A 10,086-nucleotide genomic window follows, 5' to 3' on the forward strand; every position below is an offset into this window, starting at 1 on the left:
GAGTCATGGTAAGCTAGTTACGTAACGTAGAAAAATAAGAAAGGCAGTGCAACGTTTATAATAGGTATCAAGTGAAGTATTTTACGTAATGGGCGTAAACGGAAAAAACTGAAACCTCGTAACTAGAAATCTGCTGAGTTATGAAATATTTATTCGAGAGAATTATAAAAGAAAAAAAGTCGACGTGTAAAAATACTTGGTCAATAAAGTGATCACCATGAACGGGTAATGTTGGTGTATAGATCACTAGTTCCCAGATTTTACTCAAAACCCGGTATTGGTGACCATTGATTTTGACGATTTTCCATACCGAGATCGGTCATGACATTTGGCACGGTAAGTCTTAATGTTAGTATCGAACGCTGTACCAAGTTTTATGTTTGTCACTGAACTATGTTAGTGGTAATTTCGTTTCCTAAGTCGAATGTGAGCTGACTCGTCATTTATCGCTAACAGATTTTACGCAAAGCCGGTATTGGTCTCTACTGATCTTAACGATGCTCCTTACCTGGATCTGTCATGAGCTTTAGCACTGTACGTCTTGATTTTAGTATCGAACGCTGTGTCAAGTCTCAAGGTTGACACTCAATGATTAGGGCAGTAATTTCGTTATCGAGGTCGAGTATGGTAGAGATGTGCGCCGATCTGACACTTATAGCCTACCTAACGCATTGCGGATTTCACGCAAAAGCCGGTGTGTCTGTGCTAACGTTAACTGTGTTCCATACTGAGATAGGTGAGGAGACGATGATATCATGAAACAGTTTACTATCATTCTCGTTCTGCATTCAAATAATCACTTTTATTGCATATATTATCCAATGTCAATTTCACCGTGAAATTGTGGTCTTCAAGCCATTTGCTTACAACCCCCTGTCAAGCGCGAAAGCTATTTCGTTTTCGATGACGGCTAACAGCTGATCACTTGATCACAGCCTTTTCCTCAGAAAATTTTACGCAAAATTCGGTGTTGGTCTGTTCCGAACAGGCTGTTCGTATTAATTTTGACAGTACCACAGAAAAGGGTCACGAGGCTACTTCTCGAGATGTCATGTAACAGTGTACTAAGTTTACAGCTTTCGTTAACGTATTTATTCGGTAATATATATACCAATGCCGATTTAGCTGCAGACTTCTAGACAGTGAGCCATTTGTGTTATGTCACAGTCTCCAGTTTCAAGGCCAAACTCTCCTCTGTTGTTTCGAGACCGAAATCCCGACGCTGCTTTCGTCTTACTTCTTCTAATTTAAAACGATGTGTTGGATTCAATATGACAGGCCCAATCTATGAGATAACAATGGCGTTTGTGTCTGAGCTCGTTGACCTATCCGGTTAGGCTATATACACAATATCTCGAGTTACAGTCTTATGTCTGCAGATTGTTAGCCAGCGGTCAATTGCGAACATGAATCATGTTGAATTTCTGCTCCGTACGCCTTTTATGCAGTTTCCTTTAGAGCAATAATTTGAGGTTAAAAGACTCGGTCCTTATCAGCCTAGAAATTGTCCATTGATCTAATCGTGTGCGGGAGGAAAACGCACTCTTACCCTTTTCCCAACATATTTCGATAAAAATGAATAGATGAGGTATAAGCGAGGATAAGTAGGCCTACGCCTTGTTATACACTTTTACACTGCTGGTGCCAGAGGCAGTCTATCTAGTTGGAACAAAATTGGGTATCGTGATGTGAAGCATGTGGTCTCTACTGCAAGCGGTGTCTCGATATTACCTGATCGTCGACATTACTCGGTTACAGTTGACTGGCTTATATTCCAATGCATCTTTTTTCGAAGTGGTAACCAGTGGTGAACTTTCAAAATTCCTATAGTTGAAAAATCGCTTTCTATCAACTTTACTGCAGAAACTGGCTTTTTAATATTATATTGACCACCCTGATTTCATCCGCAGAGTCCATCAAGCGTGGTTTCAGCACATTAAAACGCATCAAGACTTCTCGTAGCATCGGGACGTGTAAAGATATAGGCTCGATGAGTTATAGTAGATGTGCTCAGGATTCTCAGAGCTGTCATCATGGGTATTCCAGATTTCTATGTATTCGTCATTGAACATCTTGCAACTATGAAATCACGCCGGGCGCAATACGCCTACTGATACAAACGTTAAAATATGTAGGTATGAACTACTTCATATTTTCTTCCGAATAATTTAAAGAGTGTCAGCTCGAAAAGCTTCGGGTTTTCATATATTTCTGTCATGAATATATTATTAAAATTTGAAATGCGTAAGCCTAGTTAACCATGCCTAATATCTATACACCATACAAACTTTGTGTGACGACCACGAAGTCACATTTTCACATCGGAATACACTATTGTGACGTCATTTAGAATATTAACATCGCTTGCACCCCTTGCCCCACCACCCGATATTGTCACGAGCCGCCACTGCTGGCAGTCATTGTCTTTTCAGGCTTAAAGATAGCGGTACCTCTATATATTGCAATCGACATCAATTCTCAAAATACTGCAATGGTTACCAACTGCTAATCCACACCTAACTTAATTCTGCAATAAATTTCAAGCAGTCGATCTCCTGCAATGTCGAATTTTGTGTCATAAAATCATAGTTGACTACCAAATAACGGCTACAAAATCGATCATTTTGACACAAGGAGTTTACATAGTTCTTGAAGCTAAGACATCCAACACATTTGAAGCCTTGCGCATTTCCATGTCACTATTACGAAACGTATACAACCCTAAAACGATACTATACAATATCCAAAATGCGGCTACGTTACCCAGGAGTTTCTGCGTTATATGGACGAAATCATTCTTAATCCTCTCTGGAGGAGTGACATCTATCACAGGTAAATCTCTGATAACTTTGACGACAAATTACCGAAACGTTTGTAACCAGAAATCACTAAGCGATATTTAGCACTGAAGCAGGTGCGCGAGAACGTAGCTTGCTAACCAATTTGTGGTTGCGGGTCACGTGATCCAAGTCCTACAAAAAGCCAATTAAAGACTGGGAATTTACCGTTACTTGCGTAGTTTAGCAGTTCCACGCATGCGTTAGCGATACAGCGCTCAACTATATTCGTTCCACGATTAAGAATAAATAGGGACTAAAGCTCTATTTGAAAAAGCTAGCAAAATGTACTGATACTTTGAAAATTCAACTCGAGTAGAGACTTGAGTCCAGCCACTTTCGAAAATCGATTGATTTGATTTGACTTGAGTCAAAATGTGCAATAGGGCTGTTACACGATTTATGGTCATGTCAGAGTGACGAAATTCGCCACCGTGAATACTATTATTTCAAAATTGGCCTAAATTTCAATTTGGCAGAACTCGGCATCTACTGGTTGGAATTGAGTCAAATTTGGTGTGCATCATTTTTTGGGCAACCTGACGATTTAATAACCTAGCAAGCAACATTTGGAAATAAAGTTTTTTTCGAGCAGTCCTAATGTGCAATGACTCGAGATGAGTTGTGACCCGAAGGTAGTGACTTGATCCCAATATTACCGCATTCCACCTTCACAACAATGTCACATTTTCCGTAGCAAGTTTCAGCGGACATTTTACATACACATATTTGCCTTGGAAACGGGCTGCTCATCTTCATTTGTTAGACAGCACATTGTTCTTGCGAGTGACTCATTTATATTTTTCATCACATGTTATGACAAAACTGAAGTTAGACCTACAAACTAGCATGATTCATCACGAAGGATTTGTATTCGAATTACATGTCTAAACTGGCACCTGAAGTCATCCCTGTAAAATCTATAAGTTTGGCAAATTCACTACATTCAGACGGCAAATTGCAATTGAAACGGGTCTCTATGACTTTCTGAATAAACCAAGTATCTTCTGTTTCGTTATTTATATACGAAGTGATAATCGTACTGATGAATTATGACTATTGTAGGAAACCTCAATCTAGGATTCGTTTTTAAATTGCAATTTCAAAATTTCACTCCTGCTCACTTCACATGATGCTTTAGGTCCCCGATTATAACTCAGGTAATACCGGAAATGAACATTTGCTTCCACAAAATTTAGTCTTCCCATGTAGGTTGTCGCTGGATCCCCTCCTGGAAAATAAAAATGCGTTGAATGATATACCGTTCGATTAGCCTCTGAAATATAATTAATTAAAATTATGTATCGCTGTAGACTTCATTTATATGTCTTGTTTTATGTGCTTGCTTCATGTGTGTCTTCTTCTTGTTATCATTTGAATGCATCAGAAATGTTGTGTCTGCACTGAAAGAGCTGGAATTTAACTTGGGCTGTGACTTTATCTGTTACTATATTTATTGCAAACATTATACTTACTAGTGGGAAGGAAATGAATAAGGGATTGCGAATGACTGGAGCCAATTCTGAATTCTATTAGATATAATAAACAGGGCATGGTATGGTGTGGAACGAAATTTCGGTATGGAATATGGAAAAGTGCAACTTTGATATGGTATAGAAATCTTCAAGTATGGTATAAAAAGTTTTTCATGCTCTTCCATACTTTTGCAGTTTTGCCAGAACCATGACAATGATCCTACTTCCGATTTATCAAATTGATTGCACACCACATAAAATCGTCCATTGCTTGTGGTCACATCTCAAATTGCGATTCGTGACTGACTCACCCTGGTCGACATCTATTTGAAGACAATAAAGTTGTGCATCGCGCAAATGAAGGAAAAACATATTAATGATAACACTGGGCAACAATTTGAAACGAAAAATTTGTTGATTTTGATTTTGCACTTGAATTTGGCAAACTTTTGTATGCTGATTCCAAAAAGGCCGCGTTTTTTCTATCACATCAAGGTTTTGCTTTACTACATATGTCCAAAATATGCAAATGAATTTATGCATGTTACTTTTCCATACATATAGAAATCCACACTTCTATCACATAATAAGTTATATAGTCAGGGGGCCAATTGAATTATTAGGGAAAAGGTACCGGTATGGATCTGGTCGATGCTTTCACCCATTTTTGCTTAGAGGATGTATTCATCCGATTATATTTCAGACACGGTCACTATCAGCTCTAGTTCCAATGCCCCATTTAGCTTATCGCGTGCAATTTGAATCTCATATAAGCTCGATAATTTGGATCAAGATCAGGATCTTAGGGATATTAGGACTAATGATGAAGATTTTGAAATCGAAGATGATTCAGAACGTGGAGTAGGCCTAGTCCAACAACTCAAGTTAAATGATCTGCCATAGGCTTTACGACTTGGAAGAGAAATACTCGGAACTTTCAGCATCCTTATGAATTGATTACTTGGCATGAGAGCGAAGATATCTCACTTTTGATCATGGGAATCGGAGTTTTCATCATGGGGCTACTTTCGGTAGATTTGTGTATTGCCGTGATACTGGCATTGGCATGAAACTGTTATTATGGGTATCTGGCGGAGATAGGAATCCCGATTTAAAACTCAAGTGAATAGCAAATGTCTATTGGTGGCTCAAAAAAGATCCTAAAGTGTGACATTCTCCTAAATGGTAACATCTTTGCTGCAGTAACAATTGCATACTCAGTTCTTGTTCGAGAATAAGACAGAAACATTGAATTGTTGCAATATCATAAGCACGATTTGGATTGGATCATATGTGTCAGCTTTGAAATATTGTGTTTTCATAGTGGTCAGACAATAAGAATGCACATGTAACCCTGAAACACATGTGCGACTACCATATGTTTATGTCGAACAGCTGACATTCGAAAAAACTAAAATATCTAAATAATTATCCGGAAAACACTGGCATAGTCGTTGATGGGCAAGGAGAAAACAACCTTCAATATCCGAAGATGATGGAGGTGAGATACCAGCGTATAATGGAGCTTACATATGTTAACTGACTATTGCTTGAGTATCAGACGAGACAACCCACCAAAATATGAGTAATGAGCGTAAATTGGGACCCTGTAACTCGCAATTTGTTTGTCCTGCAAAAGCAATATCAGTTTAAATCAGGGGTTGCCAACTCAAAATGGGTCGCAGGCCACTTTTCAAAATTCCTAGAGGCCGCGGGCCGCATGACTTCAATATCGAGATTAACATAGCCAACGCAGCTTATCAATCACGTGTGATAACTCTACGTAAGTACAATGCTGTGCTCTCTTACATGGGCGATGGGCATAGTCACTATAAAATGAATAATATTTTATTGAACAAACACAAATACAAAAAAAATATCATGCCCATCAGTTTCATTATATTTTGAGCTATGAGCTGCGCACGATACCTGACAACACTCTGTTTGTAGCAACCAAAACAGGGGTGGCCAACCTTTTTGCTATTCACGGTCGCATTTAGATTACTCATGTAGCCCGCGGCCGCATTCCGGTGCATAGTGGTGATAAACAAGCTGGGGCCAAATATCTACAATAAACTCACCATGTCCATTGCTGGTACACTCCGGACAAATCTATTTACTCATATCGGCTTACTATGGGCACCGAGATCGTGAATACAGTCATGTTGTGAAGATGAGCAACAGGGATTCGTATACTGTAGTCGCGCGAAGCGCGAAAATTTTTTCATGTTCATGAATGGATTACGTCAATATATTATTAGTATTGTTTCACATATTACTATCAAAAATTCATCCTTTCTCGGCCCATGTGATCAGATTTACCGATAGAGTTTATGCAGGGGGTGTCTTCAAAAACTTAGAGAAGTTATTATTGCTGTGGTGCATCTTTGAGTGGGCCAATTCTCATTAGTCTCCTATGATGTATGCAGGTATTTCTTGACCTCCCATTAGAATTGTCGTTATAGTGGAAATATATTGGATTCGCCCAAACGCGGGCCTACCAGAAAAAATGATAATTCGGGATGAGGATAACACGATCAAAAATTTGTATTTCTTTATGGGGCGCATAATTTTTCTCTGCTGTTCGCATCTTTACGGTGGGGCTCAGATTACAAAGGACACTGCTATATTAATATCAAAAATGAACACGCATTGACGCGCGCCCAGCGCGAATAAAATTTCAAGAATATTTCAAATCTCTCATTAATTAGGAAGTCAATTCGTAAATTAAATTCGCATAATATTGACAGCCGCCAACACATCCTAATTGAATTGAGTGTCGACGACCGCATAATTTTTCTTCTACTGCCGCACATTGGCCGCCCAGGATTAAAGAATCGATATTGGGGTTAGTTATAGGAAAGGTAGCCTATTTGCTGGAAAACTATCTACTCGTAAAGCATGGTCTTTTGTAGAGCCAGAAGTCGTTTATCAAGCCTCCCGGTCTTGGCGGTGGTTGGCGATTACACGCCAAGGTATTATGCGCATTCATATCAGCAAATTATTCCTCCAGCATAGAATGATATTACAATGGCGAACCGAAGGAACAGTGATATTGGGCACTTTGAACAACAACAACAATATGTTTAAACTTAAATCAATTTCGGCATTTCGAAGTGGTTCGCTGAGCGTTCTACCAAAATTTCTCCAAATCGGGCCGTGGGCCGCAAAATATGATCTCGCGGGCCCCGTGTTGGTGACCCCTGGTTTAAATGAACCAAATAAAACAGTGAAAATGTCTATTTGGAGTCTATTGATTTACTTGCTTGTGGTTTTCGAAACGTTTTATGCAATAAACACAAAATATTAAAAGTACTACTTTGATATGGGTTATGACTGTCATGAGACAATAGGGTGAGGGACTACCCCAAAAACTGATAGAGAAAAACGGTAGTCCTTTTTGAATTCAGCGCCTAAAAGTTAATCGAAATCAATAGTCCCATCAAAGTAAAAAAAAATTGTGTTTACTAATCTGAATATAATAAAATCGAATTATATCCAACCGATGTCGCATTACAACTTTGATTTCGTATATCGTAACTTCCACTCCGCAAACTACCAAGAGGACTTTTAAAATAGTGTAATCTTAGTATTGTAGCAGTTACATAATTATTTTTATCGATTTGTTGAACTTGGAAATAATTTCCCGCGCTTTGATCGGAGGATCATCACACAATACCGATTCCAAACAGTAGTCAGCCGGATCGAAACAGCACTTCGTCAGACCCCCAAAACGTTGGTATTGGTCCGCCATAGGATGATAAACCGAACGTCTTGGAGGTTGTGCCCCCAGACCCCTCATCATGTTGGTACTTTTTGCCGCGAATTATCAGCGAGATTGGTTGTGTCAATCATTCAGTCAATGAAATGTATGTGATGTAATATTATACTCTAACTAAGATGTATTTTAACAGGACAATATCTTTGTTTTATGTAATTTTGCAGAGGATGGAATGATATGGAAGAATGTTACTATGACATGGAACGATTGGGGCTTTTATGGAGTATGGGAATTTCTCATTTCATTCCATACCATACAACGCCCCGATAGTAAGTGCAGATTTAGGACACTAGCGGGGATCTAAACACCTTAAAGCTTTGCAGCGATTGAGAATTTGTGGCGCAGCGATTTCAGTATATAGGCTGCGTGCAAACTATCATACAGGATCGGACAGATCAACATAGGTCGTGGTCACCTGCGAAACATGGTATTACGTGGTGGCAAGTCTATGCCTACGATTTTGTTTGAAATTAAAATGCATTTGGAACAGGGATGCTTAAAACAGGGCGCTTGTTCAAAACATATTTCTTATTATCATTGTTGTTCTTCTTTAGCCAATACCACCTATGTATCATCAAAAATAATATATAAAACCACAATATTTGGTTCATCTTTATGCATGTGTAGGTGCGTTGTGCGTAGTGTGGTTCTCGATTCACCAAATTTCATCAACCTCTTGTTGTCGCGGTCAAGTACACAATGAAAACGTTCCAACTTTACCTTAGCTATTTTGGTATACCTATCATGTCAGTGCCTGTCGGTCGGAATCCAAATTGAAAAAAAATAAATAGGGAATCGCCACTTCTGCGAATTAGCAAAAATGGGCAATGCGTTCCTGGCCGCAGCCATTTTCTCTAGAAAGTCACCGCAGTGGAACTGCAGTTAAACGATTATTAAAATTATCCCAATTTCTTTCTAGCTGAAGAAATAAAATTTATACGGTGCCGAGGCTGTGGTCATTGATTCTTAACCCATTACGAAATTCCTGGCAGTTATTTTATCACTGTTGCAGTGTCTCGATGTGGCTTCCATCTTATAGTCCTATTTCTCCAGGTATTACCAGTGACATTCTCCAGGTCACATAACCAGTGACATTTGATAAAATGTTATTTCTGAACAACCCTGCTGTACGGTGGCGTAATAGGCCGCGATTGTTTGTGCAATAGCGTACCAGCCCAAGCCAAATTGCTTACGGGTCATGGGTACATGATACCTGCATAGAAATCATCAAACGTATTGTTTTCACTTTAGAACAGTGGTTCTTAACCTTTTTTCCTCCAGCGCCCCCTTTCAGAAATTATCGTGATCCAGCGCCCCCTCCCACCTCATATTGTAAGGACTGTAATAAAGACAATGAGTGAGAGGGCGGGCCGTAACAGCACTTCGTCAGCCCTCATAAAAAACGATTGTCTTGTACAGCCATAGCGTGATAAACCAAACTCATGTGGGATTCGCTCCCCAAGAACCCCGTCGCGTGATTTCGATGGCCAGCAAAGTTTATGTGGCCTGGTCGCTCCAGGAACCGAAATTTGCTATAATGCATGAATGAAATAGGTTGTAAATGCATATATATGTCGCTATAAACTTTTTATCCTCTCAGCCCACGTAATGAGATTTATGAGTAGCGCTGAGTGAGCTGTTGTATTGGAAAATGAAGGCCACGTAATCAAGTATTGAACATATTCGGGCGTGCCCGTTGGTACAATTAAATCGTTACATATTATTTTGTTATCTCTGGTCCGCTATATAGTCAAAAGATATTGAAACGCGTAAAGGTATTAAACTAAAGTAAGCACACGATTCAAAATTGGTATTTTGTCACTGGCAAATAATTTTCTTTGATGGATGGTATTTGTCCGCTGCTTGCGACGACTTAATAATTCGGCATGAGCGATTTAAGCACCTATGGAAAATTAGACTTATGTACATCGAAGTTTACGATCAACATAAGGGCAATCCTCTCCGGCGAAGGTTTTCTCGCTGGCGATCTTTT

This window comes from Botryllus schlosseri, chromosome 9 (assembly GCF_051294905.1).
Source record: "Botryllus schlosseri isolate E-star chromosome 9, Bs_hap1, whole genome shotgun sequence".
Classification (NCBI taxonomy): Eukaryota; Metazoa; Chordata; class Ascidiacea; order Stolidobranchia; family Styelidae; genus Botryllus; species Botryllus schlosseri.